This window comes from Oncorhynchus mykiss, chromosome 6 (assembly GCF_013265735.2).
Source record: "Oncorhynchus mykiss isolate Arlee chromosome 6, USDA_OmykA_1.1, whole genome shotgun sequence".
NCBI lineage: Eukaryota > Metazoa > Chordata > Actinopteri > Salmoniformes > Salmonidae > Oncorhynchus > Oncorhynchus mykiss.
In genome coordinates, this window is record NC_048570.1 from 16,196,023 (window position 1) to 16,216,022 (window position 20,000).

The 20,000-nt window shown below is 44.7% G+C and overlaps 1 protein-coding gene across 9 annotated transcripts in view; it reads right to left on the bottom strand.

Annotated features, from left to right (window-relative positions):
- LOC110525107 (myocyte-specific enhancer factor 2C) overlaps nt 1–20,000 on the bottom strand; it is a 111,572-nt gene that overhangs the window by 21,244 nt on the left and 70,328 nt on the right. The gene's annotated exons all lie outside the window — the stretch shown is intronic.

Genomic DNA, 20,000 nt, shown 5'->3' on the forward strand with positions numbered 1-20,000 from the left:
ACATGGAAATAAAACATATTTATGTTGTGTGTGTGTGAGGGGGGGATTATGTATACAGGCAGCAGTTTCCCTATCGGCCACCTGATGGCCACCTGCTCCTGTTTCTGTGGCCACAGCACAGACCTCTCTCTCTCTCTCTCTCTCTCTCTCTCTCTCTGTCTCTCTCTGTCTCTCTGTCTCCTTCTGTCTCTCTGTCTCCCTCTGTCTGTCTGTCTGTCTGTCTGTCTGTCTGTCTGTCTGTCTGTCTGTCTGTATGTCTGTGTCTGTCTGTCTGTCTCTCTCTCTCTCTCTCTCTCTCTCTCTCTCTCTCTCTCTCTGTCTCTCTGTCCCTCTCTCTCCCTCTGTCTCTCTCTCTCTCTCTCTCTCTCTCTCTCTCTCTCTGTCTCTCTGTCCCTCTCTCTCCTTCTGTCTCCCTCTGTCTCTCTCTGTCTCTCTGTCCCTCTCTCTCCCTCTGTCTCTCTCTGTCTCTCTCTCTCTCTCTCTCTCTGTCTCTCTCTGTCTCCCTCTCCCTCCCTCCCTCCCTCCCTCCCTCCCTCCCTCCCTCCCTCCCTCCCTCCCTCCCTCCCTCCCTCCCTCCCTCCGTCCGTGTCTGTCTCTCTCTCTGTCTGTCTGTATGTCTGTCTGTCTGTCTGTCTGGCTGTCTGTCTGTCTCTCTCTCTCTCTCTCTCTCATTCTAGGTCTCTCTCTCTACCCCTGTAGGAAGAGGAGAGAGCGGAAAGAGAAGATCAGCTTTTCTTTCCCTGTTAGATCAAGGCACCGTGTCTCACTAAAGTGATGGTGATACAGGATTCTATATAACATAGTTTTTTTGGTGTATGTGTGTTTTGATTTGAGTGTGCCTAGTTATGTAAGAGGGATTCACAGTGAGTAGTAAAATAAATGGTGCAATAGCGAGCTTCTATTAATGACTGAACCTCCTGACCCCTCCTGACCCTCTCTCCCTCATGCACTTCCCTCTCCCCCTCCCCCTGCCCCTCCTGTCCTTCCCTCCCTCTCTCCCCTCCTCTCCACAGTCTGGCTTTAATAAAAGGATATTAGTCTACAGGAGGAATATTACAGCCCCGCTCCTGTCTGCGCAGACGACGATGCCTCACACTGTGCTCCACTGCTTTCATGTGGGCCTCCCTATCATACCTACCGCTATAATTACATTTACTTTAACGCAGCCTCGAGTTGATGGTGATCCTGTGTGTGTGTGTGTGTCTCAGTGCTAGGGACAAATAGAGAGAGTGAGAGAATGGGAAAGAGAGATGCTGAGATCATCTCACTCTGTCTGATCCTCCTCATTTGTGTGACACTGCTTGTCACCGCGAGCAGCGCAGAGCACTACTGTAAAGTGATAGAAGTTACTGAGAGTGATCCGCCTGTTTATAAAACAAATGACACTCCAGTCATTGCTGATGTCAGGAGAACAAAGCTCTTCTAAAGTGTGGCTTTAGTGAACTGAGAGCTGTATGAAGGCTGTTTGATGCCGGAGGCGTCTCGTGGTGAGGGAACAAGATTCACCTGCTTCTCGTCTCAGAGATTCCTCTCTCTCTGTGCCATACCTCTTTCTCTCATTCTCGCTCTAGCTCTCTCTCTCTCTTTCTCTCTCTCTCTCTCTCTCTCTCTCTCTCTCTCTCTCTCTCTCTCTCTCTTTCTCTCTCTCTCTCTCTCTCTCTCTCTTTCTCCCTCTCTTTCTCCCTCTCTTTCTCCCTCTCCCTCTCAACCCACAGGTTAGTTTGAAGTTAAGAATGTCTTTGATAGTGTTCAGGAAATCACACCGAACAAATCAACAATACAACCTAGGAGATCTGACATTTTTTTAAATTACAATAAAACACACACTTCTCCATCAGGGCATGATAAGACAACATAACAAAAGATTTCCAAGGGTCCAATATCATCACTCGCTTTTGGCAGATGCTCTGTGTTTCAAAATGTTTTCAAACATTTGGGTACTTTGCTCTGGTCTTTCGTGTAGTACAGTAGTGTAGTATTACTATCAAATTGACATCAACTGAAGTATAGGCCTCTTGTCGACATTATCTGGTATTTTCAGCCTGGTCTCATAGACTAGACGTAACATAACACATGTAAATACGGGACACTCAAATTAGTATGATATGTTACATTTGGTGTGGTGTGTAAACCCATATGGGGTAACTGAGATGGGACAGTGGGCCTGCCTGGGGTGTTGATGAGGCAGTGCGATGGAGGGCGGGTGCAATATATGACATTGAGACATGTGGCCCTGGCTTAGCTTTCCGCCAGTGCTGAGCAGTTTTAGGACACGGCGTGAGGCCGCTATGCCACTCATCCCAGACATGCCCACCTGTCAGAGACATCACACCTGTTGCCAAGTGATGCCACCAAGCCCAGCAGCCAATCAGAGGCCAAGTAACCTTGTCATGGCCATAGAAGGCCCCCTCTCTCTCTCGGCGAATGTCTCCACTCCCTGCTTCCCCCTCTTCCTCACTGTTGTTTTGCCTTATGGCTCTCTTCTTCACTCCCTGCTGCCCCCTCTTCCTCTCTGTTGTTTTACTTCATGGCTCTCTTCTTCCCCCTCTTCCTCTCTGTTGTTTTACCTCATGGCTCTCTTCTTCGCTCTCTTCTTCCCCCTCTTCCTCTCTGTTGTTTTGCCTCATGGCTCTCTTCTTCACTCCCTGCTGCCCCCTCTTCCTCTCTGTTGTTTTGCCTCATGGCTCTCTTCTTCCCCCTCTTCCTCTCTGTTGTTTTGCCTCATGGCTCTCTTCTTCACTCCCTGCTGCCCCCTCTTCCTCTCTGTTGTTTTGCCTCATGGCTCTCTTCTTCCCCCTCTTCCTCTCTGTTGTTTTGCCTCATGGCTCTCTTCTTCGCTCCCTGCCTGTCTTACCCTCTATCCCCCCACTGCTGCTCCAATCATGGCCTAGTGTTTTACATGTACACATCACTCACATCAGTCTTTCAATATGACAGAACACATAGTTGACATACAAAGACAAATACATTCACCATGACAGGAAATGGCAGGGGGGGGGGGGGGGGGGGAAATAACTCTGGGGGATATGCAGATAATGCAAACATGCTGATTAAACACATCACGTGCTCATATCTATGCAGTTTTATTCCAACATATTCTCACTTACATCAAATGTTTCTAGTATGTCTACCTAAAAATAACAATTGTGAAAAAAGTGTCTCTGTATGAAGATCAAGCAAACAGAAAGTACATTTTCTATGCTGACATCTTAATAGCTGTAGGAGATCAAAGCTCCATGATCCACAATCCAAAGCTTTATTGATGAGGGGAGATCAATCTAAGAAAGCGGAAAATGGGCTATCCTGGACACACTTTGAAGTGAGAGAGAGATAGAGAGAGATAGAGAGAGATAGATAGATAGAGAAGAGAGAGAGAGATAGAGAGAGAGAGATAGATAGAGAGAGAAGAGAGAGAGGGAGAGAGAGAGAGATAGATAGAGAGAGAAGAGAGAGGGAGAGAGAGAGAGAGAGAGAGAGAGAGAGAGAGAGATAGAGAGAGAAGAGAGAGAGGGAGAGAGAGAGATAGATAGAGAGAGAGAGAGAGAGAGAGAGAGAGTAGGAGAGAGAGAGAGAGAGTAGGAGAGAGAGAGAGAGAGAGAGAGACAGAGAGAGAGGGAGGGAGGGAGAGAGAGAGAGTAGGAGAGAGAGAGAGAGAGAGTCTCCTACTCTCTCTCTCTCTACTACTCTCTCTCTCCTACTCTCTCTCTCTATCTCTCTCTCTCTCTCTCTCTCCTTCTCTCTCTCTCTCTCTCTCTCTCCTACTCTCTCTCTCTCTCTCTCCCTCTCTCTCTTCTCTCTCTATCTCTCTCTGTCTCTCTCTCTCTCTCTCCTACTCTCTCTCTCTCTCTCTCTCTCCTACTCTCTCTCTCTCTCTCTCTCCTACTCTCTCTCTCTCTCTCTCTCTCTCTCTCTCCTACTCTCTCTCTCTCTCCCTCTCTCTCTTCTCTCTCTATCTCTCTCTCTCTAACTCTCTCTCTCTCTCTCTCTCTCTCTCTCTCTCGCTCTCTCTCTCTCTCTCTCGCTCCTACTCTCTCTCTCTCTCTCTCTCTCTCTCCTACTCTCTCTCTCTCCCTCCCTCCCTCTCTCCCCTCCCTCCCTCCCTCCCTCCCTCCCTCTCTCTCTCTCTCTCTCTGTCTCTGTGGCCCCTTTGGAGGCTTGCTCCTAATTAAACTCCATCCGCATGATGTTCCCTCCTGGCTCAGCCTGTCAGAGGGCCTGTTTGCAGCACGAGAAGTGTAGACACTGTGTCCTACATACCCTCCTCACCGGTACCCTTCCCACCCACACTCCAACCCACACCCCACGCACAGCTTGGCTTAGTTAGGCTTACTTTATTATCAGGGTATTGATTTTGGGAAGGTATTTCAGGGGTTACATTAACTGGAGGGTATTTCAGGGGTTACATTAACTGAAGGGTATTTCAGGGGTTAGATTAACTGAAGGGTATTTCAGGGGTTACATTAACTGAAGGGTATTTCAGGGGTTACATTAACTGATGGGTATTTCAGGGGTTACATTAACTGATGGGTATTTCAGGGGTTACATTAACTGAAGGGTATTTCAGGGGTTACATTAACTGAAGGGTATTTCAGGGGTTACATTAACTGATGGGTATTTCAGGGGTTACATTAACTGATGGGTATTTCAGGGGTTACATTAACTGAAGGGTATTTCAGGGGTTACATTAACTGATGGGTATTTCAGGGGTTACATTAGCTGGCGGGTATTTCAGGGGTTACATTAACTGAAGGGTATTTCAGGGGTTACATTAACTGAAGGGTATTTCAGGGGTTAGATTAACTGAAGGGTATTTCAGGGGTTAGATTAACTGAAGGGTATTTCAGGGGTTACATTAACTGAAGGGTATTTCAGGGGTTACATTAACTGAAGGGTATTTCAGGGGTTACATTAACTGAAGGGTATTTCAGGGGTTACATTAACTGAAGGGTATTTCAGGGGTTACATTAACTGGAGGGTATTTCAGGGGTTACAATGACTGGAGGGTATTTGGGTATATATTTGAGGCAGCATGAAGAGGTCCAGTAGGTACAGCTCTCTCTCTCTCTCTCTGAATGTTGTTTGCCTGTTGCCCAGGTGGGGGCTTTGGTTGGTATTTTGGAAGTTTTAAGGCATACATTAAATAATGTGTTAATGACCACTGGCAACAGATTGGTAGATTATGTTTCGTAATGTCCTCAAGCCCAACAACAATTGAGCCGGCCAACACAAACTTTGTGAGCAGAATAGTCAGATTGCATCGATAGATACTGGGTCTCCAGAACTTAGTTACCAATGAACAGAGCACAGGAAATTATGGCCAATGATTATGGCTTTAGCAGGTAGATATCAGTGAAAACTGAATTATGTTTTTTGTAAATATGTTTCTTTGTATTTTTGTGATCAAATTCTTCACTTGCTGGTGGGAAAATGTGTCGGCCAAACAAGCACGTTAAAGAAGTTTAATCACAGGGCCACTTATGGTTAATCATGCTTGGTGTGGAAGAAAGGGAAAATCTTGAGGGATAAACAGCCTCTTATTGGGCTTGAGGGATAAACAGCTTCTTTCTTATTGGCCAAGTCTCTGACTGAGCCTAAGGAGTGTCATTCTCTGGATCCAACATGGAACACACTCACTCACACTACCGAGCACCGCAGTGTTCCTAGCAGAGAGGCATTACATCAGTGTGTGGCTACATCTCATCAATGTTTGTGAGAGTGTGTGGGGGGAGGCCACCGGGAGCAGAGCAGAGCTCCCTCACCATTAGAAAGTGCCATGCTCAATTTCACCTAAGCAGATTGGTAAGAGTGGCGCGGTGCGGCCCACTGTGAATGACTAGGAGCTATGGGGAGAAACAATGTCCCTTCCCATCACAGCTAACAAGATAGAAGGGGCCTTGAGAAGGGCCCACTGTGGATTCTTTCCCCAACGGCATGTTCACAGACACCTGGTTGGTGGTAGTGGAGGGATATAGTAATATAGTGCTCGGACTGCATGATCTCTCTCTCTCTCTCTCTCTCTCTCTCTCTCTCTTAGCCACTTGTGCTTGTGGAGAACATCAGGGGGATCAGCCTGGCTTAGCTTATTGGAAGCAGATGGCAGACCAAAGGCAGGAAGGCCACAGTTTCATGAAGCGTGGTCTGAACATGTCAGAATGTCAGAGGGGACATGCCCAGAGATGACTGTTATAGGTGGTCTGTCTGTCTGTCTGTCTGTCTGTCTGTCTGTCTGTCTGCTTCGCTGTTTTTTGAATGGATTTCAGATGTGTGTGTCCAGTCTGAATACATTTCAGATGTGTGTGTCCTCTCTGAATGGTTTTCAAACTGGGGAGGGCACAGGAATAGGGTGCTTTTGGATGAGAGTCCATAAGAGAAACAGGAGTGTTTCAGAGACAAGCCAGTGTACATCACAACTCCACATCAGGTAGCACGTACTGTTGCACCGTACTGTATCAGACTGTATCTTTATGAATCATACTGTATCAGACTGTATCAGACTGTATCATGCTGTATCATACTGTATCAGACCGTATCATACTGTAGGGACTGTATCGGACTGTATAGTACTGTATCGTACTGTATCATAATGTACCGTACTGTATCATACTGTATCATTCCGTATCATACCGTATCCGACTGTATCGTATTGTATCAGACTATATCAGACTGTATCAAACTGTACCGTACTGTATCAGACTGTATCATACTGTATCATACTTTATAAGACTGTACCGTACTATACCGTACTGTATTAGACTGTATAGTACTGTATCAAACTGTATCAGACTGTAGGGACTGTATCGGACTGTACCGTACTGTATCATAATTTATCATTATGTATCATACTGTATGATACTGTATCAGAATGTACCGTACTGTATCAGACTGTATCATACTGTATCAGACTGAACTGTACTGTATCAGACTGCATCCTTATGTATCATACTGTATCATACTGTATCAGATTGTACCGTACTGTATCAGACTGTATCAGACTGTACCGTACTGTATCAGACTGTATCTTCATGAATCATACTGTATCATATTGTATCTTTATGAATCATACTGTAGTAAACTGTATCAGACTGTACTGTATCATACTGTATCATACTGTATAAGACTGTATCATACTGTAGGGACTGTATCGGACTGTATCGTACTCTATCAGACTGTACCGTACTGTATCAGACTATTATACTGTATCGTACTGTATCAGACTGTATCATACTGTATCAGACTGTATCATACTGTATCAGATTGTATGATATTGTATCATACTGTATCAGACTGTATCATACTGTATCAGACTGTATCATACTGTATCTGACTGTATGATGTTGTATCATGCTGTATCAGACTGTATCATACTGTATCAGACTGTCTCATTATGTATCATACTGTTGTGACTGTATCGTATTGTATCAGACTGTATAGTACTGTATCAGACTGTACCGTACTGCATCAGACTGTACCGTACTGTATCAGACTATCATTATGTATCATACTGTATCGGACTGTATCATATTGTATCATGCTGTATCAGACTGTATCATACTGTATCAGACTGTATCATACTGTATCTGAATGTATGATATTGTATCATGCTGTATCAGACTGTATCAGACTGTATCATTATGTATCATACTGTTGTGACTGTATCATATTGTATCAGACTGTATAGTACTGTATCAGACTGTACCGTACTGCATCAGACTGTACCATGTTGTATCAGACTATCATTATGTATCATACTGTATCGGACTGTATCATATTGTATCATGCTGTATCAGACTGTATCATACTGTATCAGACTGTATCATTATGTATCATACTGTATCAGACTGTATCATACAGCATCAGACTGTATCAGACTGTATCAGACTGTATCATTATGTATTGTACTGTATCATACTGTATCTTACTGTACCGTACTGTATTAGATTGTATCATACTGTATCATTATGTACCGTACTGTATCGTACTATATCTTACTGATCAGACTGTATCATAATGCAGGAACCGTATCGGACGCTATCGTACTGTAGGGACCGTATCATAATGTTGGGACTGTATCGTACTGTAGGGACTGTATCGTACTGTAGGGACTGTATCATACTGTAGGGACTGTATCATAATGTAGGGACTGTATCATACTGTAGGGACTGTATCATAATGTAGGGACTGTATCGTACTGTAGGGACTGTATCATACTGTAGGGACTGTATCATACTGTAGGGACTGTATCATAATGTAGGGACTGTATCATACTGTAGGGACTGTATCATAATGTAGGGACTGTATCATAATGTAGGGACTGTATCGTACTGTAGGGACTGTATCGTACTGTAGGGACTGTATCATACTGTAGGGACTGTATCGTACTGTAGGGACTGTATCGTACTGTAGGGACTGTATCGTACTGTAGGGACTGTATCATACTGTAGGGACTGTATCATACTGTAGGGACTGTATCGTACTGTAGGGACTGTATCATACTGTAGGGACTGTATCATACTGTAGGGACTGTATCGTACTGTAGGGACTGTATCATACTGTAGGGACTGTATCGTACTGTAGGGACTGTATCATACTGTAGGGACTGTATCGTACTATATCTTACTGATCAGACTGTATCAATGTAGGAACCGTATCGGACGGTATCGTACTGTAGGGACTGTATCATACTGTAGGGACTGTATCGTACTGTAGGGACTGTATCATACTGTAGGGACTGTATCATAATGTAGGGACTGTATCATACTGTAGGGACTGTATCATAATGTAGGGACTGTATCATACTGTAGGGACTGTATCATACTGTAGGGACTGTATCGTACTGTAGGGACTGTATCGTACTGTAGGGACTGTATCGTACTGTAGGGACTGTATCATACTGTAGGGACTGTATCGTACTGTAGGGACTGTATCGTACTGTAGGGACTGTATCATACTGTAGGGACTGTATCGTACTGTAGGGACTGTATCATACTGTAGGGACTGTATTGTACTGTAGGGACTGTATCGTACTGTAGGGACTGTATCATACTGTAGGGACTGTATCATACTGTAGGGACTGTATCGTACTGTAGGGACTGTATCGTACTGTAGGGACTGTATCATACTGTAGGGACTGTATCATACTGTAGGGACTGTATCGTACTGTAGGGACTGTATCATACTGTAGGGACTGTATCGTACTGTAGGGACTGTATCGTACTGTAGGGACTGTATCGTACTGTAGGGACTGTATCATACTGTAGGGACTGTATCGTACTATATCTTACTGATCAGACTGCATCAATGTAGGAACCGTATCGGACGGTATCGTACTGTAGGGACTGTATCATACTGTAGGGACTGTATCATAATGTAGGGACTGTATCATACTGTAGGGACTGTATCATACTGTAGGGACTGTATCGTACTGTATCAGACGGTATCGTACTGTAGGGACTGTATCATACTGTAGGGACTGTATCATAATGTAGGGACTGTATCGTACTGTAGGGACTGTATCGTACTGTAGGGACTGTATCATACTGTAGGGACTGTATCGTACTGTAGGGACTGTATCGTACTGTAGGGACTGTATCATACTGTAGGGACTGTATCGTACTGTATCATACTGTAGGGACCCTTGATGGACTGTATCACACTGTAGGGACTGTATCCTACTGTAGGGACTGTATTGTACTGTATCAGACTGTATCGTACTGTGTCAGACTGTATCATACTGTAGAGACTGTATCAGACTCTATCGTACTGTATCAGACTGTATCGTACTGTATCAGACTGTTTCATACTGTATCATGCTGTATCAGTCTGTTTTAGACTGTATCATACTGTAGGGACTGTATCGTACTGTAGGGTATCAGACTGTATTGTACTGTATCATTATGCATCATGCTGTATCAGACTGTTAGCAGCAACAGCAGCAGCATCCACAGACAGGAGACAGTATAGCTATTGACGTTGAATCACTCATAATGAGCCAGCCTAGCTGTATAGAGGCACAATGCCAGCACAGTGAAGACGGATAAAGAGGACACTTATAACCATATCTTTAACATACTCCTCCCCTCCTAACAGTACAGACAGTTAAGAGAATCTGGATAATGGAAGTTCTGGACCTACTGTAAACACTCCCCAGCAACACCAGGAATGGTAATGAGTGATTGGTTCTGGCTGTCGTCTTGATTGTGGCCAACCAATCGTCAGTTATCGTCTTTTGTCTCTCTCTCTCTTATCGCGTTGTGACACAACAGGAAAGGGGCCTGGGGGCCTGGTGGGGGCCCTGAGTAACAATGACCAGCCGCTTGACCTATGTTGAGACCTTGAGTTTCCACACCCTCCATCCCTCCCTCCCACGATGGCAATGTCAGCTATAAAAATAGATCTTCATTATTCCCAGTTTCCCACAAATAGTTTCAAAGAACAAGGCATCATTTCATGCTAATGACTGGAGTCAATTGTTTTGGGGCTGTCTAGTGGAAAAGCCTGCACTTGGCAGCGTGGCATTAGAAGTGGCTTGCCACTGCACTGCTAATCCATGCCACAGGGACCACATTATTGGCACATTTCAGAATATCTATTTTAAAATACCTTTTGTTGTTTTGAGTACCTCAGACTTCCGCTTGTATTGACCTTAGAATGCTTGTGATTATCAAAATGTTACTTGTAGTTTCTAATCGGCAGTTCTGCTTTTTCTGGACTGTCTGTCTGGCTGATGTGGTACAAAATACTGAGCTAAGGACTGTAATATGCATATGTACAACGCCATTTTGTCATATGCGTCTTCCAAAACAGGCAACTAAAAGCAAGAGAGACGATTATTGTAGAAATGGACACAATTAAATGTGTGAAGCTCAATGGATAAACACAACAACAATCTATGTGTCTGGGACACAGAAGGTATGGTATCGTGAGGAGAGTTTTATCTTGCCTTTAGGCAGCCCTCATTCTGGTTTCACCAGCAGGTTGACTTGCCGTGACCAACCAGATCTCACAGCTTTACCAATTTGACTTCAGATTCTGACGTTTATCCATGTTTCTCCAAACGACAGATTTCGAAGTTGCTCCAAACATCAGTCAAATTTCGATGTTAAGGGTTAAGGTTTTGGATAGGGTTAAAACATCAAGTTTAGGGATTCACTCCGAATGGTTAAGGTAAGGGTTAAGGTTTGGGATAGAGTAAAACATTTTTAAAAACATAACAAATATCTACCACTGGGATTGAACACGCGACCTTCGGATCCAGAGTATTGGGACTACACCCATCTGCCAACCCTGTCCACAACACGACTACTTGATGGTAATAGCGCCCACTGTTGCCCCCTAGTGGCCGGTTTGAAGGCATTTTTCGATGTCCTCAGGACATGGACAGGCGTCCATGAGCGATCTGGCTGTGCGTGACATCTCTCCGGTTTGTCTCTCATGCTAGTGGTGATTACCTGCCAATTTACTCAAGTGAAAATTGCTCACAGCAGTTCCCTTCTTAACCCTTGTGACATACAGTATGCCATCAAGCCTAACTCTCAACAGCCCCTCGAACATCTGACTACCTGAAATCTGTGTGTGTCTGCGTGTGACATTATGGTGGTGCATACGAAAGTCTGAGTTAATTTCAGTCTGTATGTTTGGTTTTGTGTGTGTGTGTGTATGGGTTGAAACAAGGCTGTTGATGAGTCTACCCTCCCAGTACTCCTAAAACATTTTGAACTTCAACAAACCTGTGCCATTAATTTGTCTGAGATGAGAAGAAAATACAGGGAGTCTAAGAGAGGGAGAAAACAAGCAGTGATTGAAATAATAAAGCCCTTTACTCCGAGGATCAAATGATTATTGGCACTAATGGGTCTCTGACCACTGGGTCTTGTGCATGTCGTGACCGGGGTGTTCATGGTTGTCTCTGAGAGAGAGGGATCCTGAATGAACATTCGGATGGTTTACTTATTCACTTTGCTTCTCCATACACACACACACACAGACACACACACGCAGACACACACACGCACGCAAAGACACACAAACACACACAGCTATTCCACGCCTATTCTTCTCCACTCTCCTAGCCAGCCCCGCCAGCCAAGTACTATTTTTAGCTCAGCCGCACTCTATTTTTAGACCACTACCGGTTTTGAAGCATTCATTATTAGGGAAAAGAATACCAAAAAAACAGAGAAGGAGGGAAAGGGGAGTGGAGGGGAGTGGAAGGGGGGCCTCTCAGTTTGGACATCAGAAACACACACACTTTGAAGGTGGTACGCCGTGAACTCCGCAGCTGTTTTTAATCGCAGGGAAGTACAAGGAAAACACAGAGACTGGAGACGGGGAAAACAATGGAATTAAAAAACATACACAAATGTTCTTGCTTTTCTTTTTTTTTGCAACAAGCTATTATGCCCTACCAAGCAAAAAGGCAGTAACTGCTCATAGCGTGGAACTGATAAAATGCAGTTACTGCTAACATGACCCCCATTTTCTCCAAAACACCAAACAATAGAGGAAGGATACTTGTCCACGTGATTAAGCATGTATTGAATGTAGCAAAAATTACATTAAGTCATTTTCGACTAAATTAACAGTTACTGCCTTTTTGCTTGGACGGGAACTATTAGAAAAAAGTATGTGGACACCTGCTCGTCGAACATCTCATTCTAAAGTCATGGGCAATAACATGGACTTGGTCCCCCATTTGCTGCTATAACAGCCTTCACTCTTCTGGGAAGGTTTTCCATTAGATTATGGAATTTTGCTGTGTGGACTTGCTTCCACTCAGCGACAAGAACATTAGTAAGGTTGGGCACTGATGTTGCGCGATTACGCTTGGCACGCAGTCGGAGTTACAATTTATCCCAAAGATGTTTGAAGGGGATGAGGTCAGGGCTCTGTGCAGGTCAGTCAAGTTCTTCCACACCGATCTCGACAAACTATTTCCTCTATGGACCTTGCTTTGTGCACACGGCATTGTCACGCTGAAACAGAAAAGGGCCTTCCCCAAAAGGTTGCCACAAAGTTGGAAGCACAGAATCATCTAGAATGTCATTGTATGCTGTAGCGTTAAGATTTCCCTTCACTGGAACTAAGGGGCCTAGCCTGAACCGTGAAAAACAGCCCCAGACCATTATTCTTCATCCACCAAACTTTACAGTAGACACTGTGCATTTGGGCAGGTAGCGTTATCCTGGCATCCGCCAAACCCAGAATCATCCGTCGGACTGCCAGTTGGTGAAGTGTGATTCATCACTTCAGAGAACGTGTTTTCACTCCTCCAGAGTCCAATGGCGGTGAACTTTTCACCACTTCAGTTGACGCATGGCATTGTGCATTGTGATCTTAGGCTTGTGTGCGGCTGCTTGGCCATGGAAACCAATTTCATGAAGCTCCTGACTAACAGTTATTGTGCTGACCTTGCTTCCAGGGGCAGTTTGGAACTGAGTGAGTGTTGCAACCGAGGACAGACAATTTACAAAGAAACAGTACAACGAAGCACCTCAGTTGGTGGAATTCATGACGCAAAACACTTTGAACACTTGGACCATGTTTCACAAGCATGTAAAATGTGGGAGTTTTCCCCCACAAACCCTTGAGTCCGTTTATAACTTGGTGTCAAGGGAGCTGGGAAACAGACAGTCGGGGTAGAGCTATTTGTAACATTTTGACCGAATGACTAAGTATGGCCTAAAGTCAACGACAAGTGTGATACCTTGATATAAGCTGAAGCAGTTCTCAGTTAAGTATATATATTCACTACTTCTGGTTTAGAGACTGATAATGATTTCCTACACAGTCAGTCCAGTAATATAGAAAAGTCCACCTGCCTAAAGGCTGGTGTCAAACCTTTTGAAGATGCACCTGGTAAAGATGAGATGACACATAGTCTTTGTTTTAGCCAATCCCTAATACCAGTAGCTTGCCAATGTCACAAGGTTAATTGACTTAGTCTGCCGAAAGCGGCTTCCGCCTTTAATCCTCAAATGAGAACAAACAGCAAGCAGCATGGCTGATCTGTAGTAAAAACTGCTAGAAGCCTTCTGATCACAGTAACCACTATGTCACACCCTGTCTGTCTGTCTGTCTGTCATAGCACCTCAAATGGAAGCCCAACATCAACCTGGACAACTGTAAGACAACATATCATAACTTCCTTATTTCTCCTGGATCTTGAGATTGCAAGGATCTGTACACAATTCCTGAAAGCTGAATATGTCCCAGTTTTTCTATTGCCTGCTACTCACCAGAGATGTCACCCATTGAGCATGTTTGGGATGCTCTGGATCTGCGTTTATGACAGCGTGTTCCAGTTCCCGCCAACATTCAGCAACTTCGCATAGCCATTGAAGAGGAGTGGGACAACATTCCACAGGCCACAATCAACAGTCTGATCAAGTCTATGTGAAGGAGATGTGTTGCGCGGCATGAGACAAGATACTGATTGATTTTCTGATCCATGCCCCTACTTTTTTTTAAAGGTAATTGTTACCAACAGATGCATGTCTTTTTTCCCGGTCATGTGAAATCCATAGATTAGAGCCTAAGGAATGTATTTCAGTTGACTGATACCTTACATGTTCTGCAACTTAGTCAAATCTTTGAAATTGTTGCATGTTGCGCATATATTTCTGTACAGTGTGCAAAGAATAGCTAAATGCTGGAAAATATTTTCACAAGGTTGACCTGCAAGAACACAATGGAGAAATAATGATTTAATCAAGTTTGGAAGCAAATTACAGAGAATCCTCCATTTGCAGCAATTACAGCATTGCAGAGCTTTGACATTCTAGTTGTCAGTTTGTTGAGGTAATCTGAAAGGAGTTCACCCCATGCTTTCTGAAACACCTCCCACAAGTTGGATTGGCTAGATGGGCACTTCTTACTAACCTACGGTCAAGCTGCTCCCACAACAGCTCAATAGGGTTGAGCACTCCTCCATCATCTTTTCATTTTTTCTGCATCTCAGGAATGTTCTTCTTTGTGATCCGAATACCTCAAACTCAGATTTGTCTGTCCATAAAACTTTTTTCCAAACTTCCTCTATCCAGTGTCAGTGTTCTTTTGCCCATCTTAATCTTTTATTTGTATTGGCAAATTTCAGATATGGCTTTTTCTTTGCAACTCTGCCTAGAAGTCCAGCATCCTGGAGTCGCCTCTTCACTGTTGACGTTGAGACGGGTGTTTTGCGAGTACTAATTCATGAAGCTGCCAGTGGAGGACATGTCTGTTTCTCAAACTAGACACTCTAATGTACTTGTCCTCTTGCTCAGTTGTGCACTGGGGCCTCCCACTCCTCTTTCTATTCTGGTTAGAGGCAGTTTGCGCTGTTCTGTGAAGGGAGTACACAGCGTTGTATGAGATCTTCAGTTTCTTGGCAATTTCTCGCATGGAATAGCCTTAATTTCTCAGAACAAAAATAGACTGACGAGTTTCAGAAGAAAATTCTTTGTTCCTGGCCATTTTGAGCCTGTAATCGAACCCACAAATGCTGATGCTCCAGATACTCAACTAGTCTAAAGAAGACCAATTGTGTTGATTCTTTTATCAGCAAAACAGTTTTCAGCTGTGCTAACATACTTGCTAAATGGTTTTCTAATGATCAATTAGCCTTTTAAAATTATAAACTTGGATTAACTAACACAACGTGGCATTGGAGCACAGGAGTAATGGTTGCTGATAATGGGCCTCTGTACGCCTATGTAGATATTCCATAAAAAATCTGTTGTTTCCAGCTACAATAGTCATTTTCAACATTAACAATCTCTACATTGTATTTCTGATCAATTTGATGTTATTTTAATGGACAATTTTTGTTGCTTTTCTTTCATGAACAAGGACATTTCTAAGTGACCCCAAACTTTTGAACGGTAGTGTATATATGGAGATAGTTTAGTACCTAAAATAAAGGGGAAAATACATGTACATTTAAAAAAAAAACTTGCTTTAGATATTTTTATCTGTTGTTTCATGTAGTGAATCTGTTATTCAATGCATTTCTATTGGCTAATTGCAGTATTGCCAAATTCAATGCTTCATCCAATATTTTTTTAAATATTTTAGACAGGGCTTAGAATCTAGAGAGATAATTAATCCCCCCCATGCCTCCCTCCCTCCAATGGACTGTCACTGGGCTGGAGTTACACCTGAGCTTCCCCTCACACGTCTCGACACATGGGCGAAACATACGCCAGCGAGCTTTACTGAATCTCATTAGCCAAGCAGGTAGTCATTAACAGAATGACCTTTAGAAATAATTACCAGCCTGCATCCCTCCCTCCTTTGCTCCCTCCCTCCTCTTATCCGTTCCTCTGCTCCCCCTCCCCCTCCCCCTCTCATTCAGAAGTTCCCACTAGGTGAAGAGAGAGAGAGAGAGCGAGAGAGAGGGGAGAAGAGAGTGAGGGAGGGTGGTCAGCCAAGCCCCCGCTTCTACTGTTTAAGATTAAAGGGTTGATGGAGATAGTTAGGTTAATCTGATTAGGTTAATCTGAAGGGGAAAAGGGATTGGCCACTTGCCCTCCTGCTCTTCCTCCTGTCACGGCTGGGGGCTGTGCCACACGCCCATGTGGCGCCTCATGTGAGTCTGGAGCACTAAACTAGGCTGAGGTCATGATGTCATCGTCACTGCAGGAGTGAGCCCATCATCACGCCCACACCTCCTACCATTCTCTACCAAGCCAACGCCCACCCCACCCCCCAGGCTGGTACTCCCTCTCTACCCTCCAGCTTCAGCTGAAGCGTGTGCTCTTTGTTTCCCAGAAGAAAAACAAACCCATTGTTGGAATGGGGATTTGGAACAGGATGCTCAGAGTGTGTGTCGTTGGACTGGTGCTGTTCGATTGCAGCCACATTTGGCTTGGCTCTGTCTACCCACAAGTGAGAAGTAAAAGGTCTTTCATGTGCACTGGCAATTAAGAATCCCCACATCCATGTCATAAATCTCCAATGAGAGCTCATGGAAGATTCTTGGTGAGGAGAAAAAAAAAGGAAAGGGTAGATCCATTCTCCTGTCATCTACCAACACGGCTTCCTATTTCTACACTAATGCTGCTCACATGTCCAGGAAGCCAGCCTGGCAGGCTGAGAGTATAGGAAATCTATCTGTGTGTTGGAGCTTTTTATCTGGTGCCAGTGGCAAACTGCATTGTAGAGCTGCCAAGAGGAGGCTAGAGCCATTCTGAGAACAACACAATCAGATAGCCTAACTGTGTGTACAGTTAGCTATATGCAAGACTTAAGAATGAGCGTTTTTAAATTATTTTCTTTCACTTTAATTATGTTGACCTTCCCACCTTTTGTCTAGCATCTGATGCTGTCATGTCTTTTAATAAGAATCAAAAGAGATAGTTTAAGAATACTATAATCCACTTCAGTGCTTCAATGGAGTCAACTATTAAATACACAGAAACATATGGGCCGATCACGTTTCAATTGCACCTCCATTTTCCATCGGATGGGATCATTAATCTCTCGTTACCCTGGCTGCTATGCTCCAATCACAGTCATTTTCTTTTGTTAGACTTTGGTGGCCATCTTGAATCCATTTGTCGTAATGCTTGTTCATAGTGTTACAGTTTGGAAGTGTTTTTTTCTCCCTCCAACTGATGGTGTCAAAAAGGGTAAAAACAAAGCATGCTGTTGGGGACAACATTAGTGTCTTGGTCTCTTTGGTTTCACAGATATTTGTGGAAGTGTCATCCTCAGCTGAGACAGTCAATTTAGCCCTTCTCAACCCGATGATCTGCCTTCCACTTCTCTCTCGCCCTCTTCTCTCTCACTCTTCTCTCTTCCTCATTGTTCCCTCCCTTTTCTCTCCCCCCCTCTTCTCTCTATTCTCTCTCTTCCTCTTCTCTCCCTCTTCTCTCTCACCCTATTCTCTCTCTTTCAATATTTTCTCTCTCCTTTTCATTGATCAACATGATAGCAGTGACTGAACAAGGAGGAAAGGCATGGCCAGATAAATGAAGAATAGAAGGAAAAAAACAGAGTGAGAGAGAGAGAGAGAGAGAAAGAGAGAGCGATGGAGCCTCTTTTAAAACATACTATAGCTGGAGAGGCTGTGCAACCCTCTCAGTGCCACTCTCTCAACAACACTAATTATCAACCAAAGACATGCTAATTACATAGAGCTTTATTGCTAATGTAGCAGGCCTCTCTGCCAGCCGCCCACACACTGTGCTGAACATCCCTACCTCTGCCTCTCCTCCTACTACACCTCCAGGCACAGCAGCCAATCGCAAAACACTGAGATGCTCCGTTTGTGTGTGTGTGTGTGTTTGTGTGTGCATGTATATGTTCATATCTAAGGAGTTATAGAGATACAGTATATTCCCTTGCTACTGCTCACATATATCAACTATGTCACATGGTAGTCTATTCCTTGATCTCTGGTCTTTGGCCTACCGCCTCCAGCTCCCAATGGCTCCTCCTGTCCTCCTGTCCTGGACCTCCTACCCATATTGCCATCACAACAGGAAGTCTGCTTTGTCCCCCCCTCACACCCGCATCCCCCACCTGTGACATAACCTAGCAGCGATACACGAGGCTCGGCAGGAGAGATCCGACCCCCTCTCCTCCCTCCTCCCTCCGTCTCTCCAGCTCCCACGGGAAACATGCTTGTGGCTGCGATGTGGCCACGATGTAGCACGCCACGGCTAAGGCCTCTTCCAATCGATTTCTCCTGCTGCGAGTCGGAACCGAGTCTGCCCCAGGATCACAGAAGTCAGCACCGCAGCTCTTCCCGCTACGCTCTTTAATGCGCTCCTCAAGCACGGCTGTTTATGCATTAGCCTTTCCCCACTCTGCATTAGCCTTTCCCCACTCCGCATTAGCCTTCCTCCACTCTGCATTAGCCTTTCCCCACTCTGCATTAGCCTTTCCCCACTCTGCATTAGCCATCCTCCACTCTGCATTAGCCTTCCTCCACTCTGCATTAGCCTTTCCCCACTCTGCATTAGCCTTTCCCCACTCCGCATTAGCCATCCTCCACTCTGCATTAGCCATCCTCCACTCTGCATTAGCCTTCCTCCACTCTGCATTAGCCTTTCCCCACTCCGCATTAGCCTTTCCCCACTCCGCATTAGCCATCCTCCACTCTGCATTAGCCATCCTCCACTCTGCATTAGCCTTTCCCCACTCCGCATTAGCCTTTCCCCACTCCGCATTAGCCATCCTCCACTCTGCATTAGGCTTCCTCCACTCTGCATTAGGCTTCCTCCACTCTGCATTAGCCTTCCTCCACTCCGCATTAGCCTTTCCCCACTCCGCATTAGCCTTTCCCCACTCCGCATTAGCCTTCCTCCACTCTGCATTAGCCTTTCCCCACTCCGCATTAGCCTTTCCCCACTCCGCATTAGCCATCCTCCACTCCGCATTAGCCTTCCTCCACTCTGCATTAGCCTTCCTCCACTCCGCATTAGCCTTCCTCCACTCCGCATTAGCCTTTCCCCACTCCGCATTAGCCTTTCCCCACTCCACATTAGCCTTTCCCCACTCCGCATTAGCCTTTCCCCACTCCGCATTAGCCTTCCTCCACTCTGCACCGGCTGATTGGCTATGCAGGCTATGCTATGGATAAGATCGTCTGCTAAATGAGTCAATGTAAATGAAATAACACCGAGAGAAAGCTTGTTATCTTTCTATGTGTAGTGGGGTGTGATTTCTATGCAGCTGCATGGTAGGGGAATTCTCCAGGGTATTTCACAGGGATACAAAGAGACTTTGGGGATACTACATAGAGTGTACATCAGTGGATGCTGCTGAGGTGAGGATGGCTCATAATAATGGCCGGAAAGGAGCTAATGGAATGGCATCAAAGACCTGACAACCATGTGTTTGATGTATTTGATACCATTCCACTGATTCTGCTCCAGTCTTTACCACGAGCCTGTTCTCCCAAATTAAGGTGCCACCAACCTCCTGTGCTATACATAAATACTATATTATAAATGTCCTTACAATACATTGCACTATTTTGAAATACACAATTTCACTGGAATTAATACATTGTAATG